The following is a 10,192-nucleotide window of genomic DNA, read 5'->3' as shown; positions in this document are numbered from 1 at the left end:
CCCTGGCACCCGGAGTCAAAATGTCTGGGCTCAAAAGTCTGAATTTAGAAGTATTAAAATATTAGAAAACATTAGAAACACTAGAAAAGTGAGAAATCCCCCAGCCTTTTCTGGGTTTCTGCCTCCTTCTCATGTCTGGCCCCGGCTGGAGGCCAGCCCGTTCCCATGTGCCATCCTGCTCCCCAAAAGGAGGTGGGGAGTAAAGCAGGGCTGATTCTCCACCGCCTCAAAATCCCAAATGATGCCAACAGCTCTGCATTTCTGCGCCTGGTCCCAGACGTGGGACATAAATCAAGGGCAGGAGTGCAGGCACACGCTGTCACGTGCCTGCCACCCGTTTCCATGGTTTCCCATGACTGGTGCTCTCAAGGGCTTGGGGTTAGGAGGAGACTTGTTCCAGAAGGAGAAAGATGCTGCCTTGACACCAGTGCTCCCCGAGGGGAGCTCAGCACGGTGCCTGCTGCTCAGACAGGGCAGTCCAGGCCCCTGGGGCTCAGGGAGGGGGACAGAGACCTCGGTCCCCACGGCCAGCGCAGACACTGAGATGGGGTCAGGCTGCATAATCCGTACTGAAGAAATCAATCCATCTCTCTCAGATCCTGATTCACACCCTGATCCCTCTCCTCTCATCACAGCCCTCCTGCTTTCCAGCTCCTTCCTGTGGACCTGACCTCACGATGGGGTGACACTGTGGTGCCTTGTCCCTGCTGAGCCTGAGCCTGCTTCTCCAGAGCTTCTGCATGGCAGGAAGAGATCGACTGTTCGTTCAAGCCATCCTCCATCCCTGCAGAGGGTGAGGATGGCTTCCAGGCTCTCCAAGCCTCTGCTTGTGGCATGCCATGTTCCTGAGGGGTCTGTGCCCACCTGCCGATGGCTTCTCCCACTCCTCCCGTGCCCTCCCACGTTGCCTCTCCTCCTCCCATGTGCTGGGTGCAATGAGAAATGTACTTGGCTCCTAATCCTTGAGTGGGAGGTAAAGGCAAAAAACCCAAGAGTTCATCTCCGCAGCGTGTGGGATGTGGATGATAGCAGATCCCCACCTTTGACTTCTCCACTGTCTCTGGGGTGAAGGCAGACACCAAATCCAGACCTTTGGGTCTGAGTCCACCCTTCCTGGTGCATGGGGACAGCCTTGTCATTTGGTTCCTGCAAAATAACAGGCCACCTGTGTCCCTTGCAATGGCAGCTCCCTGGGACCTTCTGACAGACACCTCATGAGATCCATCAGGGAGTGCTTTGGGAAGGAGCTGCAGGAGCTGCCCCAAGGCTCTGGTGCTGGTGGGACTCCAGGGGTGCAGTGAGGATCCCTCCTCCAGACCCTCAAAGCACCAACCTGTCCAGAACAGGAACAGCCCTGGGATTCTGAGTGGAATAAGGCTGAGGGCACCAGTTCCTCCTTTATTCTCCTCCCAGAGCCATTCTGGACTACTGACCCGGAGATATTGGATTGTCACCCTGACCTTTGCTGCAGCAAAGCCTCTGGTTGCCAGCCCAGCTCACCCAGCAATGCCCTCAGCAGCCCAGGCCTCTCTCCCCTTTCCTAATCCAGCCCTGCTGGCAGCTGCAGTGTCCCAGCCTGAAAAGGAATAACAAGGCTTCAGGAAACAGCTTGGCAGTGCTGCTACCCAGGGAAGGAAGGATTTAGCCTAAAGCCTGTACAAATGCTCTGTGCTTATTGCAGGTTTCCTTCCCCCAGCTTCTCTGATCCCAGGAGACCCGTGTGCAATCCTGATGCTCCAGCTCTGTGCCAGCAGAACCTGTGGCCTGAGCCTTCTCTGCAGGGTCAGGCTGGAGGCCAAAAGGGGCTGCAGGCAGCAGGAGCCCCCCAGACCCAGCTGGGCTTGGATTGCTGCCTGAATCTCCATCCCAGTTTGGGGGTGATCCCAGTTTAATCAGTCATTGTCCACATTGCTGGAAGGCTTCGTCACCAATTTCCTCGGAAAGACCTGACGTACTGAGAAATGGGGATTTCCCCAGTTCCATGTCTTCAGCTTGGCTGGGAAGAGATGTGCCAGAAAAGTGACAATGACAGGAGCTGCTGTCCCCTCCCAGCTCTGGGATACCTGGGCTGTGGCAAGGGGCAAAGCCCGGAGCAGACATCCCTAACTGATGGGGAATGTTCTTAAACCAAACCAGCCCAGATGCTCCTTCTTACATGGAACAGGGTTCCTCTGCTCTGGGCTCCCAGTCCAGCAAATGTGGCTGAGGAGCCACCTTCCAGTGGGACCCTGCCGCAAGCCCCCAGCTCCCAGAGGGGACCACAAACCCTGTGGCCACTCCGGCCTCAGTTCAGCAGGCTGAACTGAGCAGGGAGGTGTGGGATGCACACACATCTGGGCACTGGCACTGGGACAGCAGCAGCACTGAGGTGATGCCTGGGAAGGGAGTATGGGCTGAAGACCCTTGGCAGCAGCAGGCAGGGTGTGATGGACACGGCACAACCTCCCCATGACCTTAAACCTTGTGACAGTTTTTCTGGTTTCCTCCCCCAAAAATCCCTACCAACCCACACAATCTAAAACCCCCCAAGGATTAGGAAATCCAGGGCCACAGGAAGGAAGGAGCCCTTGGGAGAGGGGCTGGTGCTGCCCAGGGCTCTCTGTCAGGACAGGGCAGGGCAGGGTAGGGCAGGGCAGGTTGAGACACTGCCAAGACAACCTTGGAGAGCACTTCCAACCCAGATTAACCTGTTCCTGGAGTAGGAATGTTGCAGAAACTCCCAGCTCCGCACTGGGATTTGAAGAAACTGCATCCTTGTGATGCAACTGGGAGAGATGAAGCAAGAGACACTCGGGAAGCAAATGACAGATCCAGCACCACAGGGCTTCCTGAACAAGGCAGTAAGCAGCTGGTACATTTCCCCAGATCCTGAACAGGCTCCAGGGTCACCACCCTCCCCTTCACCCCCTGTGCCCAGCTCTTCCCCCCTGGAGCACAGCCCCTGTCACAGCCAGACCCTCCAGTGGTGAGCGAGAGTGACAGGGATATTGGGAAACAAGTTGACATTTCCAAACTGATTCTCTTTGCTGCTCTTTTCCTTCCTGAAGCTGGTCTGAGCATGGCAGGGGTTGCTCAGGAAAAGCCAGTAAGCTAATATATTCATTTCATCTCCCATTTGGTGCCAGGACCTGAAGTAAACACCATCAGGGACTTTGCTCTGGTTCAAAGACAAGCCGTGATTCTTATTCTGATCACATTACCCATGCTCCTTGTACAGCTTCATTGATTCATATCTTAAAAAGAAAAGCCTTCAAAACCCATTGTCTGCCCCGTCATTCCAGCCCTGCTCTCAAGGGCCAGGGCAAGAAGCATTAACTAATCTGCTCACATTACCTTGCCTTTGAACCAAGCACCTCTCAGCATCAATCAAGAGTGTTTGGAGGTGATGTGTTCCCACACAGGGGACGAATTTTGGCTGCCGAAGTCACCCAATGACCTCAGTGCCAGAGTCAATCGATTCCAGAAGATGTGTTTTGCATTGCAGAGGTCACCCGAGTGATTGCAGGGGCCAGCACTCAGGCATTCCCCCTGCACCGGGCTGCCTTTTGCACCCAGGGCTCGGCCCATATGCTCGAGCAGTGATTAAGGAGGTTTGTGTGCTTACAAACAAGTCCATGAAGGAGAAAGCTTGGGGCCTCGGCAGCATCTGGGCTGCAGGAATGGGGACTTTGCTGGTGTCAGCCTGGCTGGGTCTCGGAGAGGGGAGAAGAGTTTACAAGCAGCAATGTCCTCCCATGGATTGCAAAAGCCAGGCTGCCGGTTCCAGGGATCCTTGCAGCCTCTCGGCCTTCAGCTCAGCCAGAAGCTGCTGTTTGTTTGGCTCCAGTGACTTCCAGCATACCGGGACATGCTCCTGGGGGCTCAGCGTGCTCCGGGGCGGTGGCCGGGCCACGGGGCTCGGCCGGTGCCTTGCGTAAGGCAGCTCCGCACCCTCCGGCCTGACTTACACTCAGGAAGGAATTAGTCACTCTTGTCTCCATCTGGCTGCAGGACACACTTGGGATGTTTCTTCCACCACTCTCATAAAGGTTTCCCATCCTGCTGGTGCCAGTAACGAGGCCAGATCCATCCCCTTTGCCCCCGGCCGACCCCCAGGTTCAGGAATGGGGATTGTTTACTGGATAGCCTTAAGAGGAATTTGGTTTTACTGACATTTCGAGTGCTGCATGAGACTGTTGTTTTCAGGGCTTGGAGTACTCTGAGAGGACGTGTCCACCAGGGGAGAATTAATCACAGCTGTCCCAGGCCCCTGCCATGGCTGGACTCAGGGGGCATCTCTGGCCTGGCTGGATGGGGTGGGAAGCCAGGCTTCCTGGAAAGCTCAGTTTTGCTTTCTTTCAGACTCAAGCACGCAATGAACTCAGACCCATCTAGGTTGCTTGGATTTGGTTCTGGTTGCAAAATCCTATTGCAGGAGGAAGCTGTTTTCTGTCTGAGTTATGAGAATGCCCAGACTGGGGCTTTTCTCAGCTGCCCTGCTGAAGCCAATGTCCGTCCCATGTCAGCCCCTGCCTCATGCCCTGGGGCCAAAATGGAACTGGGCATGGGGAGAGCCCTCAGGGCTGTGTGCACAGCCCCAAAGGAGGAAAAACATCCCAAATTTGATGAGCACCAGTGTTAGACTCCATGAATCAGAGCCCATGCCACGGTGTCCATGTGGGACAGGCAGTGCTGGAAGTGGGGACAGAGAGCATTCACTGCAGGGCCCTCATGGCAAAACCCACCTGGGGGCAGAACCCCACAGCCAGTGTCTGCAGCTCCCTACCTGCTCCAGGGCTCTTCTCCAGGTCATTGCCACCACCAAGCTCCATGTGAGTGTCCACAGATCTGCGTGGCACACACAGCTGTCTTCCCCCTGCCCCTCCTGCAGAGCTGCCTGTTGTTCTCTTTAACCTGAACCCACAAAGTCACTCCAGAGCATGTTCTGCTTTGCAAAGGGCTGTGCTGGGACAAGATGTGGGAAGGTGATTCATTACCCATGGAGCTCCAGTGGAGGGAAAGGCTTCCCTGGCAGGAGAATGGGATGGGCAAGGAGATCTGGGGGAGAGCACAGGCCCAGAGCAGCTCTGTGGAGAAAGGTGTGTGTGCAGCTGAGCCATAGGGGAGCGGGGAGGAGGAGGCAAACCCAGCCCGGTGAGGGAAGGATGCAGACAAGGTCTTGGGATCAGCTGGCTGAGACGAGTCCACAGGGAATTACAGGCAGGTCTGAGCCTGTCAGATTACTGGAGCCAGGAAGGGGGGGAGCGGGTTGAGTGAGGCAGGTCTGGCAGGAGGAGGGATGGAGGAGCTGGAGGGAAAGAGAGGAGCAGGACAAGGTGGGCACTGAGGGGAGGGAGGCACACGGAAAGTGGGGAGAAGAGGGGAGTACCTAGCCCTGGTGGGGGCAGGAAGACAGACTGGAGGTGCCAGGGGATGGATGAGGTGGGAACTGGCCTGGTCCACGACACGTCACCCCCAGCACCCACCTGGCCAAGGTGCAGGGCTGGGACCAGCCAGGACAGGAACACCACACACCAAAAGCAATTAAATGCTCAAGGGGTCACAGACCAGCCCCGGAACTCTCTCCCATCCAGAGGTCAGAGGAGCGTGTCCTCATTTGCTGCCTCTTAAATACATCTGATCCTGCCTTAATTCCTTCTAAAACCTTCCCTGAGAGCTTTCAGGTGGCTGCTGGGGAGAGGTGCCCATGAGCTGGGGTGGCAGGCCAGCCAGGCACGGGTGACAGCCCGGGGCTGAGCAGTGCCTCCAGAGGGATGTGAAGGGCTGTGGGCGCTGGTGGTGATGGAGGAAGCGCCATGTGCACCACCATCCTGATCCTGGGTCCACTGGTCCTCCTGCTGCGGCGACGCTTCTGCAACAAAGTCGAACCGTACGTCCTCTCCTGTCCCCTCCCGTCCCCTCAGGGCTCTGGGGCTGGGGATGGAAGGGTGAGGGGGGGCCTGGGGTGGAGGATCTCACTCCTCAACCTGTGGAGATATTTGGGTTCCTTCTGGTTTTGGTTCTCTGGAGGACACCAGGAGACATTCGCTTAAGCTGGGTAGAGAGGAGCCTTCTGTGATGTGCTGTCACCTCCTCTCCAATGCACCAGCGCTGGTAAGGAGGAAATGCAGGACTGGTCCTCCCTTTTGTCTGGTGCCAAGGGGCAGGGATAAACCACAGGGATGCTTTTACGTGCACTGATCGAGGCGTTTCCCAGATGGAGCAGCCCTGCAGCCTGGCTGCCTGACTGTCCTCATGCCTCGGCTTGGGAGGAGATTGAGCAGCGACATCAGCTGTGGGGACATCACCAGCCTGACACTCAACAGGTGTCCTGAGGAGGTCCCACTCCATCCTCGCAGGTCTGGGAGGTTGGGTGAGTGTCTGGCTGTGTGGAATGCTTGAGAGCACCGGCTAAATGTCGGCTCTGAGGAAAGGCAGCAGCCAGCACCCCTCACCCTGTTGCGCTGTGCTCACACACGCTCACACTCATCCTGGCTCCACGGCCAAGGCAGGGAGCAGATGGGAAGGGACTTGCTGCAGTCCCACACCGAGGCAATGACAAAGCTGCGACAGGAGGGCAGGGTCACCTCCTGCTCGGTGCATCCCCGCTGCGCCACGGGCACGGTGCCGGCGGCTGCGGCTTCCGCTACCTGCAGCTCCCCACGTCTTTGGAGGGCGACTTGTCCCTGTTCAGCCTGGCCCGGCTTCAGCTCGGTGGCAGCAGGGCGAGCCCGAGCATTGCCCTCGCCCCCTGTGCCTGCTCCAGTGCCAGGCTCGGCTCGGAGACACACAAATCTATTTACCACCGGAGACTGGAGACATCTGAAAGAGGGGAAGTCAATGAGCCGATTAGGTCAGGAGAGAGAGAAACAAGCCTCAAAGCTTGTATAGGGAAGGGAAGGCATCTCCCAGCCTCTGTGCCCCCGGGTTTCCCTGTGCTACCTGCAGCACTGGCTGAATGAAACACTCATTAAGTGTCTGAGCAAATGAGCTGCAGAGGTGGGAGCTGTCGCTGGGCAGAGGGTACGGGGATGGCTGGCAAGGCTGGCAGGTTGCAGGTCCGTCCCTTGGGAAGCTGCAGGAGGAATGGGCAGGTACATGGCTGGGGGACAAGTCACCTGGGATGATGGCAGCAGAGCTGGCGGTGTGCAGACAGCCCAGTGCCCCAGCCCTGGGCAGCAGATCCAGCTGCAGCACAAGCCCTGCCCTGGGGAGCAGTGTGCAGGGTCAGCTCCTGAGGAGCAAGCAGTGAATAAAGCACAAATCTGTGCAGGAGGAGATAGGAAGGAGCCTGGAGCTGAAAAAGCTGGGGCTGGGACAGGCATGGCCCTGCCCTAGCTACTTCCAGTCAAGGCAGGATCAACACTCCTTCCACCACATTTAAACTGTGGGCCTGTGACCTGGTCAGTCCTTTCACCCAACTGGCTTCATCACCACCACTGCCATCATCATCATCAGCAGCAGCAGCAGCAGCAGCACAGGGAGAGAATGTGCCTGGTGCCAGCTTTTGCTGGAATGACACAAGGGCTCCCATCACGGCATGGACATGGGAGCATGAGGGAGACTCAGAGCTGATGGCCAGGAAAAACTTCCTCCAAGCCCTGCTGCAGTCTTCAGACAGGCACCTGGTCTGGATGCAGCTCATAGAAAAGCTGTACCCTCCTAGATTAGTTCTTTTGGTGATTAATTGCTCTCACCATTAAAGACCAGTGGCTATTAGCAGCTTTTCTACTTGATCTATTTTGGACATTCATCTACTCGCCTTGCTTGGTGTTGGCATAAATCAGAGCTGCTCCACTGACAGCTTTACACCAAGAGAGATTCTGTTTCCAGACTTTCATGTCCTGGAAAAGAAAAGCAGCAGAAGCAAGGGAAAAATGTGCTGCTGGGCAGGGCCTGGGGAGAAGTGGTGCAGGAGACCAAGGTACAGTGGACCTCATGAAAGGCAGGCAGCATCCTCAAGACCAGGAGCAGACCTGAGGCACCAGAGCCCCAGTACTGTGTTGATCCAACTGGATTTTGGCCAACTAGATGACCTGGCTTAGGCTGCATAGGCACCAGGACCCCATACAGCAACAAAGACCAGGATTTTCCATATGTGCACTGTTCTGGATGACTGCTGGATTAAAGACATCTCTGAGAAACAGCACATGTGAAGAAGAAGTCAGGAGCCCACATGTTCCATGGGATAAACCTGGCTCGGTGAAGGATCAACCCTCTGCCTCTGACGTCCCCGTGTGCGAAGCAGGGCGTGCACCCTGAGCAAAGGACACAAATGAACAGCACAGGCAAGATCAGATTATGTGAAATCCCCTGCTCACTTGACCTCCTTCACGTCCCTGTCTTCTATTTATATACCTTGGGGCTGCCAGGAATGGCACAGGTTGTCCTTGGCCCACGCTCACAGAGCTGGGGGGCTCAGCCATGGGGTTAGTGTTGGCCACTGGAGCTGGCTGCCACCACCTCAAATGCAGAGGCTTGAAGGAATTCCTCCCAGCACCCCAGCTCTGGGGTCTGCTATCCCCACCCCTTGCTGGATTTGAAAAGCAAACTGGAACACTATCCTGGACTAACCTGCTCTCAGGAGACAAGAAGGTCAAGAGGGACTCCTTGTGCTTGGATTTCCTCACAAGCAGTGATTTATTCTTTGTTTTGTGTGATATTTAAGGAGAAGATCTTGGCGGGGGGCCAGGGCTGGCTATGGATGTCTGCTCTGTTTGCCTTTCTCATGTTCTCTCCCTCCAGTCTCTTCCTGGCAGGAGCTTCTCACCGCCTGCTCCTGGGTTTGGGGAGGTGGAGATGCTGCTGGAACATGGGGTTTGGTCTTGGTGCTGGTGCAGTGTGGGGCAATGCAGGGGACTGAGCACCCAAGGGAGCACAGGATCACCCAAAGGGGCACAGGTCATGCAAAGGAGCCAGCTGGAGAGAGCCAGGTCTGTGACATATCCTCCATGGAGAGCTCTTGGAGAGGTCTCAGGCTTGGTGGGGCAGTGCTGGACTATGGCAAAACAAAGGAGGTGCTTTGGGAAGTGAAACATGGGTTTGCCTTACTGCTGTTTTTTGAGACCCCTCCCAAAAGGCTGGACATGAATCACCTGGGCCCCAGAGGGGTTGTTTTCCTGGCACTGGGAGCCAGGGCCATGGAGAGAGGGAGTGTTTAGCCCCTGTGCTGATCTGCCCCCAGAACACTCCTCGTTGTATCCCACACACTGTGCTGCAAGACAAGAGCAGACCCTGTGTGCTTCAGGCTGGGGAAAGCAGGGCTGGTAGCCTGGCATCATCTAGATGAACCTTCCAGCTTATTTCCCTCTGGGAAGCAGGACATGACCTCCTCATTTCCACTGGCCAGGCACGGCTGGCAGCCAGCAGTGGTGGCACACAGCTCTGCTTCTCCAGGCTGGCGCAATCAGAGCGCAGCAGGCAGGCACAGACAAGTGTCAGCCAAATTTCTGTACACTTTAAATACATTAGCAAGGCCATAAACACAGCCCCAAAGTGCTGCAGGCACAGGCGAGCCAGTAAATAACCCCCAAACCCACCAGCAAGGGAACACCCCTCTTCTTTCCACAGCAGATAGGGCTCAGCATTGCTTTCCCCCAGATCTGCACAGCAGCTGAGCAGAGCCACTCTCTCCCTGGCTGTTTTCAATCCAGTACCAGAAGGGTCAATTCTGTGCCACTTCTGCGGAGTCATTATCCTGTCGGTTATATAAATGTCTGGGCATGCACAAAAGGCAGTGCTGATACAGTGGCTCTGACACCAACTCTCTCCAACACCTGCTTTTCAGCTGGGGAGAGAGCTGAGCGCAAGAACATCTCGAGAGCTGTCACACAGAAGGCTGCTGTCTTTCAAGCTGAATGGAGGTCTAAATAGCTCTCACTTCTGCTTTAGAATCTCATTTCTAAATGCAATTAATACTGGCACATGCATAATGAGAGACTGACGAGTGAATACAGACTCCAGCAATAAAGAAGCCAGCCCCAAGTGCTATGTAAATATTACAAATCCTCACAGGGAGCTGACCTGGGGAAGACAGCTCTCTGATGATTAAACCCCGGTGACAATACGACTGCATTCCTACATCTGTCACAATACTACCTGCTGATACATAATGAGCCACGCTAAAAGAACTTGCTCTTGCTGCTCTTCAGTGCAGATAAAATGTCTATTTGTAGAATGTAATTAATCTCTTCTTCAAAATCAGGAACCTTAG

The sequence above is a fragment of the Lonchura striata genome, chromosome 19, assembly GCF_046129695.1.
Source record: "Lonchura striata isolate bLonStr1 chromosome 19, bLonStr1.mat, whole genome shotgun sequence".
Taxonomy (NCBI): Eukaryota; Metazoa; Chordata; class Aves; order Passeriformes; family Estrildidae; genus Lonchura; species Lonchura striata.
The sequence above is the reverse complement of the archived record's forward strand: the minus strand, read 5'-3'. Positions refer to the sequence as shown.